Source organism: Arachis hypogaea, chromosome 5 (assembly GCF_003086295.3).
Source record: "Arachis hypogaea cultivar Tifrunner chromosome 5, arahy.Tifrunner.gnm2.J5K5, whole genome shotgun sequence".
NCBI lineage: Eukaryota > Viridiplantae > Streptophyta > Magnoliopsida > Fabales > Fabaceae > Arachis > Arachis hypogaea.
In genome coordinates, this window is record NC_092040.1 from 13,338,722 (window position 1) to 13,365,859 (window position 27,138).

The 27,138-nt window shown below is 33.1% G+C and overlaps 1 long non-coding RNA gene and 1 pseudogene across 1 annotated transcript; both read left to right on the forward strand.

Annotated features, from left to right (window-relative positions):
- LOC112803289 (E3 ubiquitin-protein ligase At1g63170-like) overlaps positions 1-6,483 on the forward strand; it is a 31,562-nt pseudogene extending 25,079 nt beyond the window's left edge.
- A 9,712-nt stretch (positions 6,484-16,195) lies between these two features.
- Positions 16,196-26,413, forward strand: LOC112800869 (uncharacterized). Its single transcript, XR_011881816.1, has 9 exons — positions 16,196-16,650; positions 24,230-24,566; positions 24,656-24,744; positions 24,830-24,999; positions 25,088-25,160; positions 25,258-25,395; positions 25,475-25,596; positions 25,686-25,761; positions 25,915-26,413. It is a non-coding gene; the product is annotated as an uncharacterized lncRNA (long non-coding RNA).
- Positions 26,414-27,138: the final 725 nt, after the last annotated feature.

Here is a 27,138-nt window from a genome sequence, read left to right on the forward strand (position 1 = left end):
CAGAATCTTCGCGGTATAAGCCGGATTGATGGCGGCATTCATGAGAATCTGGAAAGTCTAAACCTTGTCTGTGGTATTCCGAGTAGGATTCTGGGATTGAATGACTGTGACGAGCTTCAAACTCCTGAAGGCTGGGCGTTAGTGACAGACGCAAAAGAATCAATGGATTCTATTCCAACCTGATTGAGAACCGACAGATGATTAGCCGTGCTGTGACAGAGCATAGGAACGTTTTCACTGAGAGGATGGGAAGTAGCCACTGACAATGGTGACGCCCTACATGCAGCTTGCTGTAGACGTGCTTTACAAACAATTGAGTTAAATATTACATTGCAGGAATTCAGAGGACAAAACATCTCCAAAACTCCAACATATTCCCCATTACTGCACAACAAGTAACGCTATTATTCTCTATTATTTTAACTTACAATTTTAAATACTTTGACTTCTTTCAATTAAATCCAAATCATCTTATTGACCTCCTGACTAAGATCAATAAAATAAACATTGATTGCATCAAACCAATAATCTCCGTGGGATCGACCCTTACTCACGTAAGGTATTACTTGGACGACCCATACTCTAGATTTGTGTATTTATTTAATGTGCACAATCTGTTTGATGAAATGTCTAATTTGATTTCTAGTTCCATAAATTGTCATGATATTTTGGCTTGTTATTGCTGATGGTCATAATCTTCAATCTTTGTTTTTATTTTGAGCACGCTATTCCAATCTGCTTGATGACTGATCACTTCTTCATGCTCATACCCACAACAACTTATGATTTTATTTTTAGCCTGCGGTTCTGGTACACGAAATCGTGATTCACACTTTTCACAACTCCGTGTAGCTGACCAGCAAGTGCACTGGGTCATCCAAGTAATACCTTACGTGAGTAAGGGTCGATCTGACGGAGATTGTCGGTTTGAAGCAAGATATGGTCATCTTGTAAATCTCAGTCAGGCGAATTCAAATGGTTATAGGATTTTGATAACTAAAAGATAAATAAAACATAAAATAAAGATAGAGATACTTATGTAATTCATTGGTTGAAATTTCAGATAAGCGTATGGAGATGCGTTATTCCTTTTGAATCTCTGCTTTCCTACTGCCTTCATTTAATCATTCATACTCATTTTTATGGTAAGCTATATGTTGGGGATCACCGTTGTCAATGGCTACCTCCCGTCATCTCAGTGAAAATGGTCCTCTACGGTTTCTGTACGGCTAATCAACTGTCGGATTCTCGTCTTAGAAGAAAAATACCAGGCACAGCTACCGCATGGCTAATCAACTGTCGGTTCTCGATCGTGTCAGAATAAGATCCAATGATCCTTTTGCGCACTGTCACTGCGCCCCACAGTCGCGTGTTTAAAGCTCGTCACAGTCATCCCTTCCCAGATCCAACTCGAAATACCACAGACAAGGTTTAGACTTTCTGGATCTCAGGAATGCTGCCAATTGTTTCTTGCCTATACCACGAAGGTTCTAATATCAGATTCAGATGCCCCATTGTCAGAGGGGAAATGATGTGAATCGTTGATTAGAGATCCAAGAGATATGCATTCAAGCTTGTTTTCATGTAGAACAGAAGTGTTTGTCGGGCACGCGTTCATAAGTGAGAATGGTGATGTGTGTCACTTGATCATCACATTCATCATGTTCTTGTGTGCGAATGAATATCTTGGAATAAGAATAAGCTTGAATTGAATAGAAGAACAATAGTACTTTGCAGAGGAACAGCAGAGCTAGCTCCACACTTTAATCTATGGTGTATAGAAACTCCACCGTTGAAAATACATAAGAACAAGGTCTAGGCATGGCCGAATGGCCAGCCTCCCAAAAGCAATCAAAATATCAAAAGATGATCCAAAGATAGTCTCAAAATGATCTCCAGATGTGAATACAATAGTAAAAAGTCCTATTTATACTAAACTAGTTACTAGGGTTTACAGAGATAAGTAAATGATGCAGAAATCCACTTTCGAGACCCACTTGGTGTGTGCTTGGACTGAGCATTGAATCTTTCATGTGTAGAGACTTTTCTTGGAGTTAAACGCCAGCTTTGGTGCCAGTTTGGGCGTTTAACTATGGCTTGTAACTCAGTTCTGGCGTTTAACGCCAGAATAGGGCAGGAAGTTGTCATTTAAACGCCAGTTTGCGTCATCAAAACTCGGGCAAAGTATGGACTATTATATATTGCTGGAAAGCCCAGGATGTCTACTTTCCAACGCAATTGAGAGCGCGCCAATTGGGTTTCTGTAACTCCAGAAAATCCATTTCGAGTACAGAAAGGTCAGAATCCAACAGCATTTGTAGTCCTTTTTTAGCTTCTGAATCAAATTTTTGTTCAGGTCCCTCAATTTCAGCCAGAAAATACCTGAAATCACAGAAAAATACACAAGCTCATAGTAAAGTTTAGAAACGTGAATTTTGCTTAAACACTAATAAAAATATACTAAAAAGTAACTAAATCATACTAAAAACTACCTAAAAATATTGCCAAAAAGCGTATAAATTATCCGCTCATCAGGTTCTCATGTATAATTGGTTTTGTTGCTATTGTTTGGTGATTGTTATAGTGTGGTGTATTGTTTTATGTAAATCACAGGCTATTTCATTATAGATTATTTTGTTGCTCCCATGTTAAATTGGATAGGACTCAATTAAAGAACCGTTCTCGATGAAAGATATTTTGACACATGGATTACAAATTTGGATGGAATGGCTATTTTGTTTTGAGCCTTTTACAGTTAATTAATTTTCAAGGCTTTTGTATGGGTTTGTGATTGTGATGTCATCTCTTTCATGCGATGGTTCTTTTGGGTATAAGAGGAAACTGAGTTTCTTTCTTTAAACATGTATCCTTTTCCTATCCAATGCAATGTCATTCCGTTTCTTTATTATCATCAACATACTGTTTCTTTATTACTTTGATATTATGTAGGTATCTAATATGATAGAATCTGAAATAAATACAATTTTAGCCATAGTTACTTTTGCGGGCTATTTGACTTGTATGCGATATATGATTTGGCAAATGTCTTGTATTGAAAGATCAATCAGCCAATTTCAACGTCATAGTAGAGAACAAATATGTCGAGAATTGATTGCTCAATTAGAAACACATTATAACTAATGTTCTATAATACGTATGAGTTATGATGCTTACACTAGATTAGTTGCAATACTTCGTCAACGAGGACTTCTTAGAGATAACCAATATAGTATTGTTGAAGAGCAAGTGGCAAAGTTTTTATATATTTTAAGTGGTCATTCAAGTACTCGGGAAGAAGGTTTTTTCTTTCGTCGGTTTACTGAGACTATTAGTCGACATTTTCACCAAATCCTTAGAGCTATAATAATCTTAGAGGATCAATTTTTAGTTCAAGTGAACGGCTCAACTGTCCCACCCGAAATATTCAATAGTGGAGGAAGATTTTATCCTTACTTCAAGGTATATTTTTTGTATAAATGTAAACTTTTTAATAAATTTTTGTACTAACACATGGTCGTAACTATTAATTTATGTTGAAACTTTAGAATTGTATTGGTGCTTTGGATGGAACACATATCCGAGTTAAGGTTCCTAAAGAAGAAGTGTCAAGGTATAAAGGAAGAAAATGTTTTCCTACCATGAATGTCTTGGCAACTTGCACATTTGATTTGAAATTTACTTATGTCTTACCTGGGTGGGAGGGCTCCGCTTCAGATTTAAGAATTTTAGAAAATGCAATTCATAATGAAGATAATCTAAATGTTTCTCAAAGTATTTTGTCATTTTTCCAAATATAAATTTGTTGTTATTGTATATTTTTAAAAAGCTTTTAATATTTACATATGTACTTCTTGGTCGTGAATATCTGAATAGGACAAACCGCCCCGTGGATATCTTTGCTTCGGAACAAAACAATTAGAATTAGGCTCGGTCAACTGGAATGTGTATTATCAATATAGGGTATCTTTCAATTGAGAAGAGCTATCGACCTGAGACAAAGAGAAAGAAAGGTCTATCTATTTGATTTAGTTATTCAGTTAAACCAATGATTCGTTATTGGAGCAGATAGCAACAACCATTTCATCCGGGAAAAGCCATCTTTTTCTCAACAATGTCTTTGTCATTTGATCCAATAGGTAAATTTTACCTAGCTGATGCTGGTTATATGTTGAGGTCGGGGTTCATCACTCCATATCGAAATACTCGATATCATTTAAGGGAATATTCTCGACATCCTCCTGAAAATCCAAAAGAGTTGTTTAACTTAAGACATTCTTCATTGCACAATGCAATTGAAAGAGCTTTTGGTGTCTTGAAGAATAGATTTCCAATCCTGTCAGACACAACTAGTGTGAAGACTCAAGGTGATGTGACAGAGGAATTTTCCACTGTTATAGGATTACACCAGGGATCATCCTTAAGTTCATACCTTTTTACATTAGTCTTGGAAGTACTCACAGAGCACATCCAAGAGCCTGTGCCATGGTGCATGCTTTTTGTCGATGATATCGTTCTTATGGGAGAGTCAAGGGAAGACCTAAATAAGAAGTTGGAGTTATGGAGAGAAGCTCTAGAAGTGTATGATCTGTGCATAAGTCGTAGCAAGACGGAATATATGGAATGTAAGTTCAGTTTGAGAAAGGAAAACCCTAATATAGAGGTGAAGATTGGAGAAAACACCCTATGAAAAATTAAAGTTTTAAGTATCTTGGGTGCATCATACAGGATAACAGAGAGATTGAACAGGATGTGAATTATAGAATCCAAGTAGGTTGGTTAAAATGGCGGAGTGCATCTGGTTTTATATGCGACAAAAAAGTGCCTTTAAAACTTAAAGGTAAATTTTATCGCACCGCTATAAGACCGGCTATGCTTTATGGTACGGAGTGTTGGGCAGCTAAAGAGGAGCACGAACATAAGCTGAGTGTGGCAAAGATGAAGATGTTGAGATGGATGAGTGGTCATATGCGATTGGATAAAATAAGAAACGAAGATATAAGGGAGAAAGTTGGAGTAGCACCCATTGTGAAAAAGATGGTTGAATCGCGTCTCAGGTGGTTCGGACAAGTGAGAAGAAGACCAATAGGACATCCAGTTAGGAGGGTGGATGAGATGGAAGATGGACAATGGGCGAAAGGCAGAGGAAGACCTAAGAAGACCATTTATGAGATGGTCAAATGAGATCTACATGTAAACGGTCTCTCTGTAGACATGATACATGACAGAACACAATGACGTCGTTTGATTCATGTAGCCGACCCCACTTAGTGGGACAAGACTTTGTTGTTGTTGTATACTTATAAAACAAAATGTTTTTTATATTGTAGATCGAGATGCAACATACTATAGAACATCATTTTGTTTTATAAGTATATGAAAAAAATAATTTGCCTCTAAATATGCTCCAAATACCTGTTTCATCCGCAATTTCTGAATGAATTCTTGAAGCCTCTCGGTCTTTGACAAAAAGAAGAAGAAAGAAAAACTTTTAGTGCCCGAAACAAGTATACAAAGATGTAAAACACCAAAATGGCTACTCTCCATGTTGTCCTTCAGAATATCATATATTGATACACTTATGGCCTCTGTTTTTGTGGCAGTGCCCGTCAGGCTTTCTAACCTAAAAAGCAAGCATCACATTAAAATTGTTGGAACAAAACGGAAATGAAGAAAGAAGATAGAAAAATGGTAAGGGACATATAAATTACAGTAGCATCAACTAGAGAATTGATTGATTACTATTAAAAGAACTCAACTCTCTTGCTAAATTTATATATATAATTATGCATAAAAAACAAATTAATTATCCATTAATAAGATAATAACATTTTGAATCACATCAACATTATTGTATATGAACTTATAGTTTACAAACAATAATGACATCAACTAACACACAATGATCATTCTAGAAACAATAACTAAAATGATTTATTTTGACAAATAAAGATAAAGATTATTCAGCAAGAAAATCATATGTCTTAGTAGGTTTCAAGAATGCAGGGAAGAGAGAAAAAAGATAATCAAGATGTAGGACGAAACTGAGAGTGGGTTTCAAGAACGCAGTTCAAGAATGCAGAGAAAAGAGAAAACCAACCTGATTAGCAATGGTTTCAGCAAAGAGCACAACAAAGTGTATCTGGTTCTAGTAGAGGCTCTCTTGACGGGTTGGCCGATGATAGCACAAGAGTACAAGGTCCAGGTGGTACCGCCTTGTCATCTGATGTTCAAGTTCACCAAGGCTCTCAATCTGCTGGTGGAATTGGATCCCACGATGGTGGAAACTCACATGGGCAAGAAGCTGAAAGGTCTACAAGTGCAGAAAGCAGCATGCATAATGATAATGATCAACCTCTGCAGCAAGGTACCGCAAACCTCAATGAAGCTGGGATGAATACGCTAAGGTGTGCTGGTGCTTTAGGTTTTGTGGCATCTGCTGCGAGTGCTTTTGATGCTGCAAAAGACATAATGGAGGCTTTTTAGGAGCAAGTATGCTAATTTGGCCAGTGAACCTGAGATGATCTTTATTTAGTGTTTTTAAGTTGCTTCACAGTAAATGCATACACCCTCACTTTCCCTAATCCCTATACTTATGAATCTGCATGCATCAGGCTGCTCTTGTTTCACCGCGCTGCAAGATGCTCCACGACGCCGCCAGTCCTTGCTCATTGCGCTTCCATGACGCTGCCGGTCCTTGCCCACAACTCTTCTCTGGCGTGACTAGGTTGCTGCTGCTGCGTTGAGAACCCTCCGCGCAATGACGATGAGCCCTCCGTCACTGCGCTCTCCATCAATGCGCTTGCCATCCCTGCTCCCTCCGACTCCTCTCCGATGTTTGCCTCAGGTGCCATCACTGGGTTCTGGAACATCGTCTCCTCTTCCGCAGCAACCTGCGCCAGTTTGGTCTCTGATCTGCACAACTTGTGTTAATGCTCCTCCATGGACGCCGCCAAGATGGAGTGAAGATGACACATCTTTCCTTCCTCACTATATTGTTGATAGTTTGAGGAATGCAAGCGACCCAATTTTTGCCAAGGGTACCCACAGCTGCGAGGTTTGCAACTTCATATGCCAGAGCATTCCCTCCTCTAGGCACCCAGGTAAATCCGCAATTTGATATGCTACCTGCAATGTCCAATATGTCTTCCAGTATAGGTTGAATTTCCACGATTGATGTCCCTGATTTTAGTGCTCGAGTGAGAATCACACTGTCCGACTCTATGATAATCTTTTCTATTTGAAATTTTTTTTGCCATAATAAGTGCTTCCCTAACTGCTAACCCTTCTGCAGCCAGAGTTGAACCAGCAACTATTTTTGAGTTCAATTCTGTGAGAAGATTACCAGAATGAGCTCTGAACACTGCTGCTGTTGCTCTCATAGTTGTGGATAATCTGGCTGCGGCTTCTACATTTTCTGTAAATTCTAGTTCCATTAGTTTTGCCTTGAATATAACTGTCATTGGATTTGGTCTGGTTTTTTGATGTATTGTTTGATTTCTGGCTTTTCACACCTCCCAAACTAGAAAACCCACCTTGCTACTGCATTTCTCATAGTCCTCACTCGTGTGTATCTTCATATTCTTCAATATATCCCTCATCTATTTTCCAAATGAGGAAATAGTCTCGGCAGTAGAACAGCATTGAATTTGGATTCCGAACCACACTGTCATTGTCCAAGGGCATAGCAACAGAGCAACATAGCATAGATTTAATAGTGTACCGTCGCACCTCTCTCTCTATCTCTCTTTCCTAGCCACTGAGGTAAGCAAGCACCTTAGCTTACATTCTCTCTATATATATATTATATCAAATTAATTGTTCCAAAAATAATTAATGTTATTTGTAAGAAGTGGTTTATTTAAATCAAATCAAACTAACTTTTTTTCCATGTTATATATAAGAAAAATTTTTAAATATATCTGACACATTGATATTTCAGTAATTTTAATAATTAATTTTAATTAATAAATATTATGTATATTTTTATAAGATCAACAATTTAAATAATTAGAATATCGATAATTCAGCTATATTTAAAATTCTTCCTATAATTAAATCTCTCACTTAAAATTATTTTTATTAACAGCAGTATGACATGTCAATTGTTGAGTATGTATTTTTGTAGTTTCTTGAGATAATAATTTTACCATTTTGGTATCAGTAATCACCTAATCAACCTAGCTACACTAAATTAATACACTATTTTTTTAAAGGAAAAAAAAGAAAAAAGAAAAATTATATCATTTGATATAGTCTTAATTTAAAATAATATATTTCACGTCACCTTAAAATAAGCTAATATTTTTTGCAATACGATTAGGTATTTTTTAAATTTATCCTTTAACCAGTTCTTTTATTATATTAATTTAAAATAAAATAAAATAAATACATTTAACTAAATTTAATATTTTTTAATTTAAAATACAAATTTAAAAATAGTTTAAATAAAAATAAAATTTAACAATTCAATTTTAAGCTTTCTAAATTCTAATACATTTTAAAACATTTTTTAAAAAATTTCAAAATACAAAACATCCCTTAAAATATCTCAAAAAACAGATTTACTTCATTAAACCTTTCACCCATTCATAAAATCTAGATTTGGAGCGCCTCACACTCCTCTTCGCTCCTCTCGTGCATTGTGCTTCTTCTCCGCCCTGCTCTCCTCATCCGTCCACGCTCCTCCATTGAGCCGTGTTTTTTCGTTGTGCCACGCTCTTTTCCCGTCCCTCTCTTATCTTTATCGCATTTCGATTCTTTGCCGAAATTCGGATGTATAACGCGCTCTTTATTTTTTTTGCCTCTTCTAGTGAAAAATTTTATCTTTTTAATATGTATTTTTGTATTGAGGGAGAATGTTTTATTTTTGTAAGAATAGCTTTAAAGCTAGCTATCATAGCTAAATAAAATAGTAATTGTTATCTTTAAATCCATCTTCTTCTGGTTTTTTATCATTTTAGATATATTTACAAAACAGTTGGTTTGTTATTTGTTATTTTAAATGTGTTTATTTAATTTTACCAAAGAAATTTATATTATATATATGTTTGGATATGTTTTAAAAATATTTTATTTATTATTTTGGATGTGTATTGAATATAATTAAAATTTATATCATAAACCAAATCACTTTTTTCGAAAGACACTACTAAAAAATTATAAATAACACTTTTCGGCTTATTGTGGTAAAATATTCTATTTTTTAAATCTATGTTTTTGTTTGTATTTAAGGGAGAAAGTTTCATTCTTACAAGAATGATTTTGAATCTATCATAGCTAAATAAACATAGTATCTATTATCTTTTCGCTTGATAGTATCCATCTTTTTATGATTTTTAATAATTTTAGATGTGTTCACAAAATATTTAGTTTGTTATTTGTTATTTTAGATATGTTTACTTAATTTTACCACAAAAAATTATGTTATATGTATTTTTGAATATGTTTTAAAAATACTTTATTATTTTGAATGTGTACCTAATAATACTTAAGAGAAAAAATAAATAAATAAAAAGAGAATTCTATAAAGCTAGTGCATATAAAAAGATAGTGGTACGTGTTTGATTGCTTTGGAGTATTTTTTTTCTAAAAAAATATGTTTTTAACATTCTTAGATAAAATAACTAACATGAGTTTAAGGATATGTTTGTTTGAGAGAAAATAGAAAGAAAAAAAAGGGAGGAAAGGAGATTGAAAAATGATTATTTTCTATCATTTAGTTAAGGAGAGAAATTAGAGACGAAAAGTTAAATAGTATAAAAAAGTGAATGAGACTCACTAATTCTTTTCTCTTTAATATTGAAAGGAAAAAGGAGAAAAAACTTATTATGTTTTTTTACTTCCAATATTATTCTTTCTTTTTTTCATTATATTTTATAATACAAGAGTGAAATTGTCTTTTTATAACATTTCTTTTTTTTCATCTAAACACATTTAAAAAAAATAAAAATTCACTTAATTTCTTTTCTTTTATTTCTTTTTTTTAATTTCTCTATATTTCTTTCTTTCCAACCAAACATAGCCTAATAACGTAGAAAATTTAAAAATAAGAGAGAATTAAGGAATATAAAAGTTAACCTAAATCTTAATAGATATATTTTCTTAACAAATCGAAAAATTAGTGATTAAAAAATTATTATAATTAAATTATTAAAGACTGTTTAAAGGATGATATTTTAAAAGTTGAATAACATTTCTTTACTTTTTGTAGTTGAATTAGGATCATATCATTCTAAAATTAGATTCATATGAGATAGTTCGCTTAATGGCTGTTATTATTTATGTTCTGGAGTATATGATCTTTCAATCAACTTGGTATAGTTCATTTTTAAAGTGATCTTCTCAGACATTTCAAGCAGAAACGAGATATACTTCGGTCACCATAGAATAAAAAAGGTAAATACCTACACAAGGTATTCTTATGCTAAGGCAATATATGAAAGTATAATATCAATAAGATAAGAATGTATTTTTTTCATACCTCTTTTTTGTACCTTTTTCTTGTTTTATAGGTAAAGTAACTAGGTTGCGTCTCTCATGACTGTGGCTATGGTAGCTAACGGTGACTATGAGTTGACTCTTCAATCAAATGGTGACAAGTGGAGTGTTCTTTAGTGTGGTTAAGTTGTCTTGTCAAGATTAAGCACAGTCAAATTTTTTTTGTTTTACCGTGTGGATACAATAGCTATTAAGTGATATGCGAAGGTTAGAAATGTCAAATCATGCAACCTATGCATAACAGATAGCAGCGTCGAAAAAGCAGCGCCGGATCTATTGTCGAAAGTCGCAGTTTCTTCATCAATCAGATGCATCTCTACGAAGACATTCGGCAAGGACAAGGACCGCAACAAAGGATGAAGGACTTTAATGGTAACAGCAGCAACATAGCACACACAGGAATGAAAATTTATGAAACACCTATGTCAAAGCATGTTTGGCCGGAGGGAGTCAAGTCACCATGGATGCACCACCAATGGTCTGCTCTCGCGTGAAGATCCGTTAATAAGGAGTTAGAGATCAAAATGTGTTACAGTATTGGAGGCTTACTGTTTGGATACCGGGTCGGGGTGTTCAGATTATGATTGGTTTCTAGTTTGGGTCGGATTTGGCCAAGGCCTTGTCCAGATAAAAAAAAGTGTTGCAGGTAGCCGTTGAATGGTTGAGGGTGTAACAGTAAAAAAAAAGAATTGTATAAAATTTCTATTTCTTTTTAATTTTTTTAACATAAATTTGCATCATTTAAAAATTTATCAACCACCAAATATTTACCGTGCTTAGTGTTCGTGATTAACAATATAGAAGTTAAAGAAATTTTTTTTTTATTTAAGAATAAAGAAATAATTGTAGCAATTAGCATAGACATCATAGCCACAGCAAATTTGTGGCCATCACAGATCGCACCAACTAACTATTGTTATCGTCATCAGTTTCGATTGTGTTAATAACAAAGAATAAAGCGGTATCAGCGTTTAGATATAACGTAAGAATTATACCAGCCAAACTATAACATATATTTGGCCGAGTTATAGCTCGGTTATAGTGTAACGGGTTATGAATACATCAATTATTGATTTTTAATTATTGATTTTAATTATATATATTATATATATTTTTTATAATTAAGATAAACAGTTGAAAATTATTAAAATAATGATATACCGGTATACTATTTTTCCAGTTTATTTTAGACATATTATTATCATATAAAGGACATGAGTTGGAAAATGAAACCCATGAAGGTAAATGAAGCAGAAGGATGTGACGATTTGGTCAATGTATGTTTTATTGTTATCTCTTATATGCGTATATGAACGTGCGAAAGAGGAAGGGAGATATATAGGAGGGTAGTAGTGGCATGTTAATGGATGATAATGAAAGGCAAATCTCATGATGATAGTGGTGTCAAAATCAAGCGAATTATGCAATCTGAAAAGGTTGAAGCTTGAAAGTTGAAACGTATAATAGACACGTACATATATATGGATTGATAAGAGGCTAAGATCAATATAATTATATAAATGTTTCCAATGTTTCTGTTCTTTTCTATTCATCTATCAAATGAACGAACGAGACTGTTACAAGTTACAACAGAATGAAGTTGAAGGAAAGAATGAATTCTATTTGATTCTCTATAAAATAAATAATAAGTTACCTTTTGTGACATGTTTAATAATTATTTGATGGAATAAATTAATTTATCATGATTAATACTTTAACCGTAACTATTAATTTAACTTAAATTATAATCATTTAATCAATTAACCAAGATATAACTTTTTGTAATTTAAAATTATTAGAAAAATTGAGTTATATGATGTCATCCATAGACATTGAAACTTACGTAGCAGTAGTCTGTGCTTTCGCTAACAAATAAACTGCATCTTCAGTCACCCGTCAAATTCCATTGGAGAGGATCCATTTCCTCCCACACCTCTCTTCTCGTAACACAATGGAGAGCAGTAATGCCACTATTATTAACTATAATAACTCAACTCATTTTATCTAATAATCATTTAACATCTCATAAAAGATAATTTACTTTTTATTTTATTAGAGAGGATTGACTCTTTTATATTCTAAAAATTAATTAATATAATAACCCTTTGTGATTTTGTTTGTATAACATAATATATTAATATTTTTCAAGAATAGTAATATTGATTTTTATTTTTTTATTAGTAATTTTAATACTGTGTAACTTTATATTTTGAATTTAGTCAAAGTTGTTATGGTCCTCGTTTATATTAAATAATTAATATATAAAAATTTGTGGGTTTAAATATATAGGCATGCGACTTAATGATAATCATCATCAAATAAACTCTTCGATTATATTTTAATTAATATGAATACTAATTGGGTATTATATTAATCATTTTAATGGCAATTAACCTTATCCTAAAATCAATGCACGTATATACAACAAATAAATTATTTATATAATCAGTCACTCATATAAAATATACATATTATACGAGTAAAGATGAGATGTGTAAGAAAATGTGAAACGAAAAGAAAAAAATGAGTCGTTTAACAAGATTAAAAGATAAAAAATAAGACAAGAGAATAAAAAAAGAGAACTGTTAAAGAAAAAAAGTTCGATTAAAAATGAATGCATAAAAATTAAAAATGACAAAAGAGGAACAAAGAGAGAAACATAAAATTAAAAAAAAAACTAGGAAACAAGAAAGCTAGGCAGATATAGAGGAAAGGGTTCTCAATGAAAGTGAAGATGATGAATACGGAAATAAAGCTACCAAAGTAGTGATAAGATTGTTGTGGATTACATTAGTTAGAATCTAGACGAGAGTAATGCTATGAAAGATATGAGTTTAATCACTAGGACCCGAAAAAGGAAAAGAGAGCGATGCAGAATTAGGAAACAGAATATTAATATAAGGATTGAGTAAGAGGAGTTCAATAAATGAAAAAGATGATTTTACTTTTTATTAGTGTCATCGACATGAATTCGTCTTAGTAATTGGTTTGTTTAATATCAACATTCTGATATTCTTGATAGCGAGTCCATAGAGTCGCTTGAGTTTTGCTTTGTTCGGTTAGGGGGTGTTTTGTTTTTCATTCATTTGTTGTTATGTTGTCAGCAGTGACGGACCTAGAAAATTATAATAGTGGGGGCAAAAATAATATCAATATATTTAGATATTTAAATTTTGGAGTATATTAGTTAATCAAAATTTTAATGAATATAATTAACACATTAAAAAACATATTAATTTATATATTTTTTTCTCATTTCAATATTTTGGCACATTATTGCGTGATACATTTATTATTAATACCAATGCTATTTCATATTTGTCAAATTATATTTTTATTGATTATTTTTTATGTAAAACAAAAGATATTATAGTTCAATAATTAAAGAATCTATGAGAAATATAATTCGAATTAACTAATTTTAAATTTTTATCAAAATTGTGTGAGAGATAAAAAAATGAGAGAAAAATAAAAATTTAAATCAAACAATTATAATTCTCTTTGTATATAAGTATAGATAAGATAATATCTCTTTTTATATTATGCAAATATTCAAATAATTTGTTAGTATTTAATTACAAAATTGACATTTTTTAATATTTATGGTAAAAAGTTTTCGACAAAAATAATTATTATATGTAAGAGTAAGACCAAAATTAAATTAAATTAAATTAAATAATAAAAATAAATAAGTAACTAATATATATAAACTACTAAATACTAATAATCTCATTTATATTTAAAAAGTTATATTTGACTTTAGATAATTAGCTAATTAAATTATTATTATTTTTGTTATTATTTGTTTTAAATATATATGATATAATAATTTTTATCATTGTATTAATATTTAATAACAATTTTTTCTTACACAATTTTTTTTAAAGTATAGGAGACAAATGAATTATAACAATAAAGGCAATTATCTATATACATATATATTTACTATAACAATGAGGGCAATTTTTTTCTATAAACTTAATGGGGGCAACTGACCCCACACAAACAAACGTGGGTCCGTTCCTGGTTGTCAGTTCAACTTGTTTAATATAGTTGAGTACTTGAACTTTACTTCCCTTTGTAGTTGAGGATTTTAATTAAGCATTAAAAAAATATGTTTAAGTATAAAAAATTAAAAATGAGTTAAATAATACATATATTCTTACACAAATATATAATAATTAATTTAGTAGCTGATTTTTTTTAGAGATATCAATTTTGTCTTAAAATTAAGTGCTTTTATTCTAGTTCATCAATTCCAAAATTTATAATCCACAATAGTATTGGAAAAATATCAAAACACCTATAAAGTGTTGTCTATAAAAGAAAATTGTACAAGAAACTCTATCTAACTAATTATTTGAATCCTAGATTAAAACAGAAAATGTTCATACTTAATAGATTTAATTATTCTGTTAGTCTTTATAATTTTACCAAATTTATAATTAGATTTTTATATCTTTTTTTTAATTGAATTTTTAATTTTATAATTAGGTCTTTGACAATGTAAAAAATATTAGATTTAACAGAATATTTTATCGCAAATTAAAAATGCTGACGATTAAGAACCAATTAAATTTTTGACAAAATATTTTTGAAAGGAATATTCTATTAATTTTAACGTTTTGATACAAAAATAATTTAATTACAAAATAAAAAAATATAGAAATTTAATTGAAAAAAAACTATAAAAACCTAATTATAAATTTAGTAAAACTATAAGGACTAACCCAGTAAGTAAACCTACTTAATATTACTTGCTTATGTATTGGATTATGTTGTTCCCAATTAAATATACTCTCGAGGGAAAAATTAACAGTGAATCACACATTTAAATATCTCAAAACATAAATATTAGGGGTAGCAAATGGGGCTAAATCGGCCGGACCGGCCCGCGCAACCCGCTAAAGAGGCGGGTCGGGATGAAAAATTGTGACCGTCAAATAGCAAAATCTCGCCTAACTCGCACCGCTTAAACCGCAGACTTTTTCGCCGGGCTTAGTGTTTTTTTGACAAGGGGGTATTTTTGTAACTTTTTTATCCAAAACCTAACTTTTTCCAACCCAACTTACAAGAGAATGAAGATGAAAATAGAGTGTTTTGAATTATGTTTGTTTTGTTTTGGAGACAATATTTATAATTATGTTTTGGATTATGTTTATTTTACTTTGAAGATAATATTTATAATTACAAAGACTTTAATCTTTGTAAATATAAAAATTATAATTTTTTTACGTCTTTAGAAATTATAAATTTATTAAAATAATTGTGAAATTATATATATTATTTAATAGTTAATTGTTAAAAAAGAAAAGAGCAGGCTGTGATTTTAAGACCGCCTCACTAGGTAGGGCGGGGAGGGCCAGCCCACCAAAAGACGGGCTTTTGACGGGACGAGGCGGGCTTCCCCGCTTGCCATCCCTAATAAATACTAATTAATTACTGAGTAAATAATTATTTTGACATATAAAATATTCAGTTTTTCACAAAATAGATTCCAACATTTGTTTTTGATAAAATGACTTTCGAAAAATATATTTGGTTTAACAAAATGAATTAAACATTTGGTCAATGGTTAATTTCTCTAGTCAATTGTTGAATTTTTCATGAAAGTACTAATTTATCCTTGACTTCTATAAAATTACTAAATCCTCCCCCCTCTCATCACCATTACCTATCATTATTTTTCCCTTCATTCACCAATTATACTCTTATCCCCAATCTACCTCTTCCATCACTCCATCTCCACTTTCACTGCCACAACCCCAATTTCTACTTCAATCACTACTTCGAAGTCTGTGTTAGTGCACACAACACTACAATAATTACATCCCACAAATCTTAAATAACTCTCTTATTCACCATTCATCATTCTCAACACCTCCATTCTCCATACAAGCTCTTGCTTTGCCGTCTGCCGTTAACCATGCCTGGATCTCAACTGTTTGCAATTCTCTATGCTTGGAGTTATGCCATCTGCGATTCACCGAGCCTCGAGCTCCACCGTCTATGATTCACCACGCCTTAAGCTCTGCCATCTCTCATCTCTTTGAGCATCACTGCCTTTGTCTGGCTAGCGTTTTGACTGAACCACCGTCTCTTTTTCTGAGTTTTATGGTGCTAACATCCTCTTTTCTAATGTTTCCATTCATGGTACCATTTTCTACTTTTATATTCTTTGTTTGTTATTAGTGTCCCTATATTTTTTGAAAGTTAAATAATATCAACTCTAATTTAGGGTGAATACTCCCTAGATGTTGGTGATGCTAGTGGGTGAGGACGGTAGAATGGGATGATGGCAGAGAATTGAAATAGGAAAAAGGAAATAGGTGGGTGGAAGTGACGGCGATGACGATAATGTAATGGGTGAGGATGGGTACCGACATGAGTGATGACAAATGAATGAGATCATAGAAAAGAAATGGGTGGGATGGGAGTGATAGTGGTGATGATGATGATAATGGTAGATTAATAATTTTCTTAAAATTTAACTGTTGATTAGCTAATAAATTATTGACTAAGTATTTGAATTACTTTGTTAGACAATATATACTTTTTGGGGTTATTTTGTTAAAAATAAATGTTGGAGTTTGAATCTTGCTTTATGCATGCTGTAACCCATTGGCCAGTAGCAGACCCTTAAATATGGCTCAAATCTGCGATGAATTAGTTCTTGGCCTGTTGGATTAGGAGATACCGTGGACAACCAAAAAAATATTAGAGTTTAATTTGTCAAAAACTGAATCTTTCAATGTCAAAATGGCCCTTGAAAGATGCAGTTGCTGACATTTGTATCCATGGAAGAAAGAAACTCATCCTGTAACCACAAAAGATGATCTCTGTATGACATAAATACCCCCACCTTGGTAACACACTTGTTTCATTAGTATCTGAACCTACGTAGCAACAAAACTCCTTCAAACCTACCTACGTATATTGTTATGTTTTTTATTAGGGTATTGGATAAAAAAAGGTTTTTGCAACCCTTTGTGCCCTAGCAGAGCTTTGTTGTCATCATTACATCCATCCTGAGTCGGAGAAGACGATTGGAGCTCCTTCATTCTACGACAAATAGTTTCCCCCTTTTGATCTGGAGAGCAACACGCCGTCTACAACGAATAGCCCACAGTCTTTGATCCACGAAGAACAAAGGCATGTGATTTTTATTTTTTTCAAGTTAGAATGGTTATGTTCCTTTCTCGAATTTTCTTATTAGTTTTTACATACTTGAGAAATAGGTTAGGTTTAGGATTATGATTTCTGTTGCCATGTTGTTAGCTGTAGTTACATGAAATGGTCTTTTATCATCTTTCTTACAGGGATAGCCATCATCCATATCACTTTTTCTATTAATCATACAGGAAGGTTTGAGAGAGATCTATGTGGGAAGTTGTTGTATGTTGGTGGAAAAGTAATAAAGATTGAAGGGTTAATGTGGATACCTTGAACGGATCTTTAGTTAGTGATTTGTTGAAGGACATTAGATATGTCCATCATTGATTTTCATTGGCTTAATAATGGGATGAAATAGTTAAAAGATGATATGAAAATAGTTAAAATGTATGAGATAGCTGTGAAGAATGGTAACAAAATTGAGTTATATATAGAGCACTTGATAAATGATCCTATTATAGTTGAAGAGAACATCACTCCTACAAAGATGAGGTTGAAGACATATGCTAAGAGGATTCTAACTCCAAACAAGACTCTAAAAATAAGACTTGTAGTTGTTGAAGAAGATGATGACGATGTTGAAATAGTAGGTCATGTATAAGCTGTAATGGTGGCCCGTAGCAGGGGTGAGGCCCAGAATAAGGAGGAGGTCTACGAAGCAAGTAAGCATGTTGAAGTTTAGTCCCAAGATGAGAACAGTTGCAATATAGCCTAAGAAAGACCTCAACAACCAACTCAACCAACCCAATCACCAAAATAGATATCTCAGCCTCCCACAATATCTGTGCAACTAGATGAGCCACCATCCAATCAGTCCCAACTAGGGCTGTCAAAATGGGCTAAGCCCATTGGACCAGCTCATTTATCCGTTTAAATGGGCGGAATTTTGCTTATAATTCAGGCCCATTATTTCGGGCTAAATAGGTTAAGCCTGATTAACTCGAAAAAAATTGCGGGCTAAACGGGGGCCCGCATAAATTTTGATTTTTTTAAAACCAAAATTTTAGATTTTAGCAAAACGGAATTCGAAAGAACCAGACCCAACTCGTACAAAAAAAAACAAGTTTAGAGAATTATTAAGCTAATAAGCCATGGAGTATTTAAAAAAAAAACCCAATTGTCCAAAAACCAATAGTCAAATACTATGCAAGCTAAAAAAACTCCAACCCGAAAAATAACCAACCTATATACAATATAAGAGTACAAAATTTAAAAAGCTCTCTCTAACTCTAAGCCAAACAACCACTCACTAAAACTCAAACACACAAAGGAAAAAGATAAAGTACTCTGGATTAGCCAATAGCCATATGCCCATATGCTCTAAATCCCTAATTCTTCTACACAGCAAACACACAAAGGAAAAAAGAGAAAGCACTCTGGAGTAGCCATAAATTCCTAATTCTTCTGCACAGCACCACAGCCTCACAAATGTATGCATGTGTCCATCCTTCTTCCGGCGACAATAACTTCTTTGTTGGTGTCATCGATGAGCATCCCCACCATTAAAGCCTTGTGAGGCTCTCAACACCGTTAGCTCCTTAGTTTTCATTACATCATCCATTCTTCACTCAGCTAGTCAGCTTCTACTCTTCTTCAGTTTTCGTAGCTCTCGATAATCTCACTCATCAATTTTCAACCAACTATTGTAAGATTACTTTTTTGTCTTAATAATAAAATTATGCATGTTGTTTCTTTTCTCATAAATCTTAAGTTCTCAACATTTAGATTAATAGTCTAACACTAACATCAATTATTTATCTATTCTATTTTGTTCTGGGTTATTTTGGGTTTTAGTAAAGATTAATCTGATTTTGTATTTTTATTTTTTGTTAGTGATTTATTTTGGAGTTATGAATGACTATACAAGAGATATTGTTGATCCAAATGCTGAAGTAGAACAAATTTTCTTGGACTCAGATTCTGATCATGCTTTGATGATCTTGTTGACGACAAAGTCCCACCGGAAGTAACTCAAGCGACACCTTTTATAAGTATTCCACCTATTGCTATTGATGGGTTGAATTCTAAAAAGAGAAAATGGTTAACAACATCTAATGTCTGGGGTAGTTTTATAAAAATAATTAGGGAAGATGGCAAAACAAGGTGCAAATATAAAGGGTGTGGAAAAGAATACAAAGGTGGGGATAGTACTCATGGTACCTCTACAATGAGACGACACATCCCTGTGTGTCGTGAACTCCCCAAATTTCATGATTTCGAAAAAATGATGCATGATGAAGCTGGGAGGTTAAGGGCTAGACAAGTTGATCCTATGATTTTTCGTGAATTAATTGCAATAGCAATCATAGAACATGATTTGCCTTTCTCAGTTGTTGAGTATAGAAGAATTAGGGATATTTCTAAGTACTTGAATCCTGATGCTAAGATGTTTTCTCGAAACACTGCTGTAGCTGATATTTTCAAATTTATATTGCTAAAAAAGAAAAGTTAAAATGTCAGTTAGGAAAACTTTGAAGTAGGATATGTTTAACTATTGATCTTTGGACTTCATGCACAACACAGGGTTATATGACTTTGACTGCCCATTATGTTGATTCTAGGTGGAAATTAAATTCTAAGATACTCTCATTTTCTCACATGCTCCCTCTACATATGGGACATCAATTAGCAAATAAAGTGCTTGAGTTGTTATCTGAATGGGGAATAGAGAAGAAAATATTTTCAATAACTTTAGACAATGCTTCATCTAATGATAGCATGCAAACTTTACTCAAGCGAAACCTCCTTTTAAGTGATGAGTTATTGTGTAATGAGGACTTTTTTTATGTGAGGTATTGTGCTCATATCTTAAACTTGATAGTTCAAGATGGGTTGAAGGTTGCTAGTTCTACTTTTCATCATATTAGAGAGAGTATCAAGTATGTGAGAGCATCAGAGGTACGAGCTATCCAATTTAGAGATGTCCTTAAGTCACTTGAAATTCCTGACATTAGAGTGAACTTAGATGTGCCTACTAGATGGAATTCTACTTTCTTAATGTTGGAGAGTGCTTTGAGATGTGAGCGTAGTTTTGTTAGACTCTCTTTGAAGGATAACAATTTCACAGATTGTCTGTCCGAAGAAGAATGGAAAAGAGAAAGAGAAATCTGTAAATTTCTGAATCCATTTTATAAAATTACTACCTTGATGTCTGGTCAATCTTATCCTACTTCAAGTTTATATTTTATGCAAATTTGGAGGATTGAGTGTTTGCTGAAAGAATACTCCATTAGTGAAGATGAGGTCATAAGAAAAATGGTGCAGCCAATGAAAGCCAAATTTGATAAGTATTGGAGCGATTATTCCATGATTCTCTCTCTAGGAGCTATTCTCGATCCTCGAATGAAATTTTATGTTTCGAAATGTTGTTTGAATAAAGTGGATCTATGTACTGCTAATGAGAAATTGACCACCATAAAAAAGAAGCTGTATTTGTTGTTTGAAACATATTCAGAAACTTTGTCACATAATGCCTCTTATTACATATTCAAAAACATTTTAAGGTGCCATAGGTATCCATTTTATCATAAGGCTAGAATAGGAGTTCATATTACATCTCATTTTATACGGGTGTGGATTTGGGTTGTGTAAGGGTTTTCGGATCTAGTTTGGGTCTGCTTTTTATGGGCCAGACTATGTTTAATAAATACATAATGAAGAATAGACTGCCAAAAGAGTCGATCCTTTATCTCAAATAATAACAAAGGAAGAACGCTATCTATTTTTGGGTTGGGAGCATTGTGATTTTGTTAGCGTTTCTCTAAGATGGAAGAACGCATGCAGCGCTATCTATTTTTCTCTGCCACAAAGTGGGCTTGTTCAAGTGTTTACTCAAGCTGGGAAGAGGCGAACGAGCAGGTGTCGAATTATAGTTTTTCTGAGTATCATGGTTTCAAAAGCTACGAACACGTGCTACAATGCTTCAAATCGAGAATGGCATCCATTGATGCTAACAAAGCTGCAAATGCGGAAATGTTTGGAACACAGAGCGAGGGAGTATTTGGAGGGAAGGGTGTGTTCCCTTCAGGCAGTAGTCGGCGGCGTGGATTGGTTTCCTGTAAGTGCTTATAAGGTGTCATGAAAGTTGTGGTATACAGTTTTGTAGCATAAATGAAATTATTGACTACCAAATGATTTTGTTTAGGGCTTCCTGTAATTCCTCAAGAGGAACTAAACTTTATTCCTGAGTTTGCCATAGTCAACAACATAGAGTCATGGTTGGTGAAGATTTGCCATGATTCTAAAATACCTAGTCCATGCTTTTTCAAGCAAGAAATATTTCTGAGAGAGTCTGCCACATTTTATGGATTCACAGTGGTAATTCCTGGAAATCCATTTGAAGCTTCTATGGTTGCAAAGGGTCGTTTTTCTTTGGTTGAAAAGGCTGCCCGCGAAGACGCGGCTTTGGAAATGCTTGGGCGGGTACTAGAAATCACCGATAAGGAGATTTGTGATTATAACTACTTCAAAGTTAACCTACTTCGTGACTCAAACAATGCACTTAGGGCAAAGGTTTGCCAACTCGAAGATGCTTATGAGAAGCTAAAGGCAAACTACGAAGCCCTTGTTAGCGCTCACATCGATGGAAAATCTCTGAGTGTGTTGATTTCGATTTTTTTTCTAGGGGTTCTATAATTAACTTAATGGGTTAAGGTTAAGGTGTTTATGTTTTCTAATTGTTAGGTATGTTGTATTTGGCGCTTGATGTTTTCGTATTTGGCAATGTCCTTGATTGTGTTGTTTTCGTTTTTGTTTTGCCAGGGGTTCTATAATTAACTTAATGGGTTGAGGTTAAGGTGTTTATGTTTTCTAATTGTTAGGTATGTTGTATTTGGTGCTTAATGTTGCAATGGATTAGTTAATTAACATGAATTTGTTTAACTTGTCGGTTCTTGATTTTTAATTTGCTTCAAAATGTGTTGTTGCTAATAACTTTTGACTAACCAAGTACAAAGTTCTAAGGTTATATTTTATTAGTATTTTACTATGAAAAAAGTAATTAGTATGAGTAATAATAAATGTCAGTGCTCTGTATGTGGCTTCTGTGGTACTGCTTACGCTTGTTGCAGTCACCTCTGTTCGAAGTCAGAGTCCTAAAAGGAGCAATTTTTGTCGCCATTTGTTCAGCTATGCTTAGCATGGATTGTCATGATAGATATTACTTTAGAAATAGAGGTTAGGCAGTCGCTGGTTTCAGGATAGAATGTCAGCATAAGGCCAACTTGACTAGAAGATTAAATTTGTTCCAGTTCTATTAGGATAATATATATGGACTATAATGTTAGTGCTGTGTTCTTTATTTTTTTAATGTGAATGAAAGGCCATAGATCCAGGGTAAGTGAAATGTAGAGGGAGAGTATTTGAATTGAATTTATATTTGAATCCGACAGTGGTAGCAATAAGTAATTTTTTTTGCTCTAAAATTGGCCAATAGTTTAGTTTGTTGCTTTGTTATGGGTATTATTGGTGAAAAAGTACGTTGAAAATGTAGTAAAGTAGAATTTGTTTTATAAAATAAACTAGGAATAAAATACTAATAACATTAACGAAAGAATGTCGTTTTCTCATTAAATGTACTCATTATTAGTTTTTTCGTTTTCATTGATAGGGATTAAGAATGAAAAAAAACCCTTTGATGTGATTCAGACTTTTTGTATAGTACAAGCTTTGTGTAGATTTGTTGTACGTACAGAAACCCAAATTATTGGCCGTATCCCTTTAGTAGCAGCAATAAGCATAATTTTAAAATTAGGAGATCAAATCATTAATTTATAATTACTCTTAATTTTTTTAAAAAACTAACAATATTTTTTATGTTAAAATCTTTTGTGTGGTTTAGTTATTCTGTTTGTTGTTATGATTTTATTAATCTTTTCAATTAAATTTTTATAAATTAAAATTTTATGATTGAATTTTTATATTACATAAATATTATAAATTAAGTTTTTTAAGCTATTTTTTGTTAAAAAATACAAGTATCTTTTAAAATTTTATTTTTGTAATAGATGTAAAATGCATTATGAAATATTCTAGTATTCTGTAGTTTTAGCTAAAAAAACTAACTACTAAATGTGTAATTACAAATTTTTATTTAACATAATTAAAATCCAATCATGACTTTTTAAACTATATGAATTTTATTAAAAATTTAATAAAATTACAAGAACTAATAAAATAATTATAATTTTATTATAATTAATTTATTAGTATTCATAAAATGAATATTTTAAAAAATAAAATTAAATAAATTTATACCAAAATGATGTTTATTAAGCATAAACAAATATAAAATTAGATAACAATTTAATAAATCATATATATAAATAACTAGAGATGTTGAGATGAGGGGAGGGGCCCACCCCATGATTCTGTCACTGGGTAGCACTACGTACCACTCTTCACTAGCTATATTTATTGTGATGAAGTGCATGAAATTTTATTATAAATTTGCTAGTTGTGAACCCTGATGCATAGTAAGGGCTGATCTTCTTCGACTTGTGAAAATTCATGCATTATAGTTATAATAGTATATTCTAATTTATTTTCTCCATCTACGTAGGAATCAACATCTCAACTCCGAAGAGTTCGTGGTCTCTGCGAAGGTTGCATCAGTGCTATTTTCTTCTGTTCAAGACCATCATGTTTCGAACTGCATGTTTGAGAATGCTTCTGGTGGGGCGGGCAGTTTCAATTTGCACGTACCCAACCAAGATCATGAGGTCCTCGACAGTAGTCCAGCCATAGTTGCTGCAGATACAGATGATGACAACCCTACCAGACAGGTAACGGCACCGCTTGTTATGGGGAGGAGGCTCTTCCATTCACCAACTCTAACATGTTATGGATCATAACCTCCTAAGCGGTCGAGGGTTTGTTTAAGCACCAAGGCATCTCGTGTAAGATTGGTTTGTTGTATGAATCATGGTTGTTACCTCCATGTTAACGCATGTGGCTTGTGGTTAATGTTTTTCTTTGATTTATGCAGAAAAATTGTAAGCCAAGGTTTAAGGTGATGTTTGACATGGACTTCAGCCACAAAGACACTCTGTTGTTTAATTACTTGTTTTATGAGGGGTATGTGGATTTTTTTATTTCCTCTTAAACTGTGTATGACTGTGTAACTACACCCGTTAACAAATAAAATGAACTGAACACACAGACACTATGGTGAGAATGCGTGAATGTCGCCTCACCAGGCGTCACATAGAAACACTAATTCCTGGACGTCCGATCGATGGAAGAGTTGTTGAAATGGTGGCCATGCGTAACACTTGCTCCATACAACACTTGAATCATCCATGCGTTTGGTGCCTTCCACCTCGTTTTGCTGTGAGTTGATCCTTCCCTGCTACTTTCTTCTGTGGGGTTTATTTTGGATTTGCAACCTTGAATTCTCATGCTAGGGGTTTTCTTTTAGGAAGATGTTAGTAAGGGGTTGTTGGTGGATGAACTTGCTGAAACGTATTAAGCCAGGTCGATTTCTCAATTGAGTAAGTAATGACATTCTTGTCAATTTGTTACATTTGACAATGCCGTTATTCTATTTTTATTGGAAAAATTTTAAAATCCAATTGAATCTGGAATCAGATTTTCATCCCCGTCGAAGACATCTTCTTCCATTGGTATTGCGTCGTGGTTGACTTTGCTGATAAAACGGTATACCACCTAGACTTGTATCCAGATCCAAACATAATTGCCGATAGGGAAAGTCTAATTCGCAACATGGTAGGTGAGCTTGTTAATCAATAGACATCCCTCTTTCACATTTTATACGGATCATTGTGTGTTTTGTGTATATTTTCAGGTTGAAAGGCTCTACGACTTGATGACATATCCCACTTATGGTCCTCTCCGAGCATTTACACCAATAGACCTTCGCGAGTAGCCAATTAGGCGAGGGCAAGAGATCCCAAACTACAACACAAGGTTATAGATATAACTGTTTAATTGCAATTAAATTATTCAATTACATGTGACCATGCTAACTACAACCCCACCGATTTGAGCATATGCAGTGATAGTGCGGCAGCTTGGGTTATTTCATGGCTGGACCCGAAAGGAAGGTTTAATGCGTTGGAAATCAGTGGAGTGGTAACACCTTATCATTATACCGTGAAGTATTATTAACTATTCCATTACACCTTATCATTATAATAGAAACCATTATTAACTATTCCATTAGTAATATAGTGTGCATAATTATTTTTAACTACTTTTAATTGTCAAATTTATCGCAATATGTAGCTTGATGATTCAACTCTAAGAGGCAGGACCGCTGTTTCCCTGGCTGGTGACCCTTTTAATGCCATTGGAAAACTAGTTAGAATGTGAGCTAAGCAGTGGCAGAGGCTTGGCATCTCGAGGAAGTAACCGTCGTGGCATCTAAGCATTATCTCCCTCTAACGGCATCATTAGAATTGTGTTTAGCTTATGTAAGGTTTATTTTAAAGTTGTGTTTGTTTGTGTCTCATGGTAGCTTATACGCTCATGAGAATAATAATGTGAATCGGATACGTACTGCGTAGTATGGCACTATCCTTCGCAAGTGCTATGTTCATTGTGTTGTGTTGCAATGTGTGGTTAACTAGTCATTGAGGGTAGGGTCAGACTTCTGCTATGACAAAGTGTTGTGTGTGCACTTTATTTGTTAATAACATTCATCGTTTGTGAAAAAAAATCAGCATATTTGCTATATTTAAGTTTAAATCGTTATTGAGATAACAAGGAAAAATGTTAAATAGTCATCACTTAGCTAGCTTGCCAAAATTTAATTTCTTTTGGATTGAATCCACAATACAAAAACCCTATCCTTGATTAGTGATAGACTGATTAGTGCAATATATATACAGAATTATCATCCGTTATGCTCAATTTTCTTTGTGACACTCTTTATGCATGTGTATAACATCAGATTTAGGAAAACAGATCTGTCATTTAGGGAAACTATGGTGACTTCCAAGAAAAAATAAATATAGTTATTATCATTCTATTTTGAACAGATATACTAATGACCTCAATTTTTTATCGATGTAAGATAATAATTGGGAACATGCGATACCTTTGTTCCAGCCTTCTAGGAGAGACAATGAAAAAGTGTTCTTTTTACCTCGTTGACTTATGAATTTTTTGTACGGGCATCAGTGTATATTACCCATTGCGTAAATCTTTAATTTACTGGATTAAGGATGATAACGACAAAATAACGCCTACAAGCCTTACCAGCCCGTTCAGAAATTTAATTTTTTATTATCATTTTTGTTCAAAAAAACTGAGTTATATTTACTAACAAATGTTATCTGAGACTCTGGCAAAAAAGGACATCGACCCTTCAATGACAAAAGCAAGACTTTTAAAGATTATGCTTGCGATAAAAAAATATCTGCTTGTGATTGTCGCATTATTTGATCAACATTCTTAAAACTTTCTATTAAACCTCTAAATTGTAACACCCTAATATTCAAATCCTTA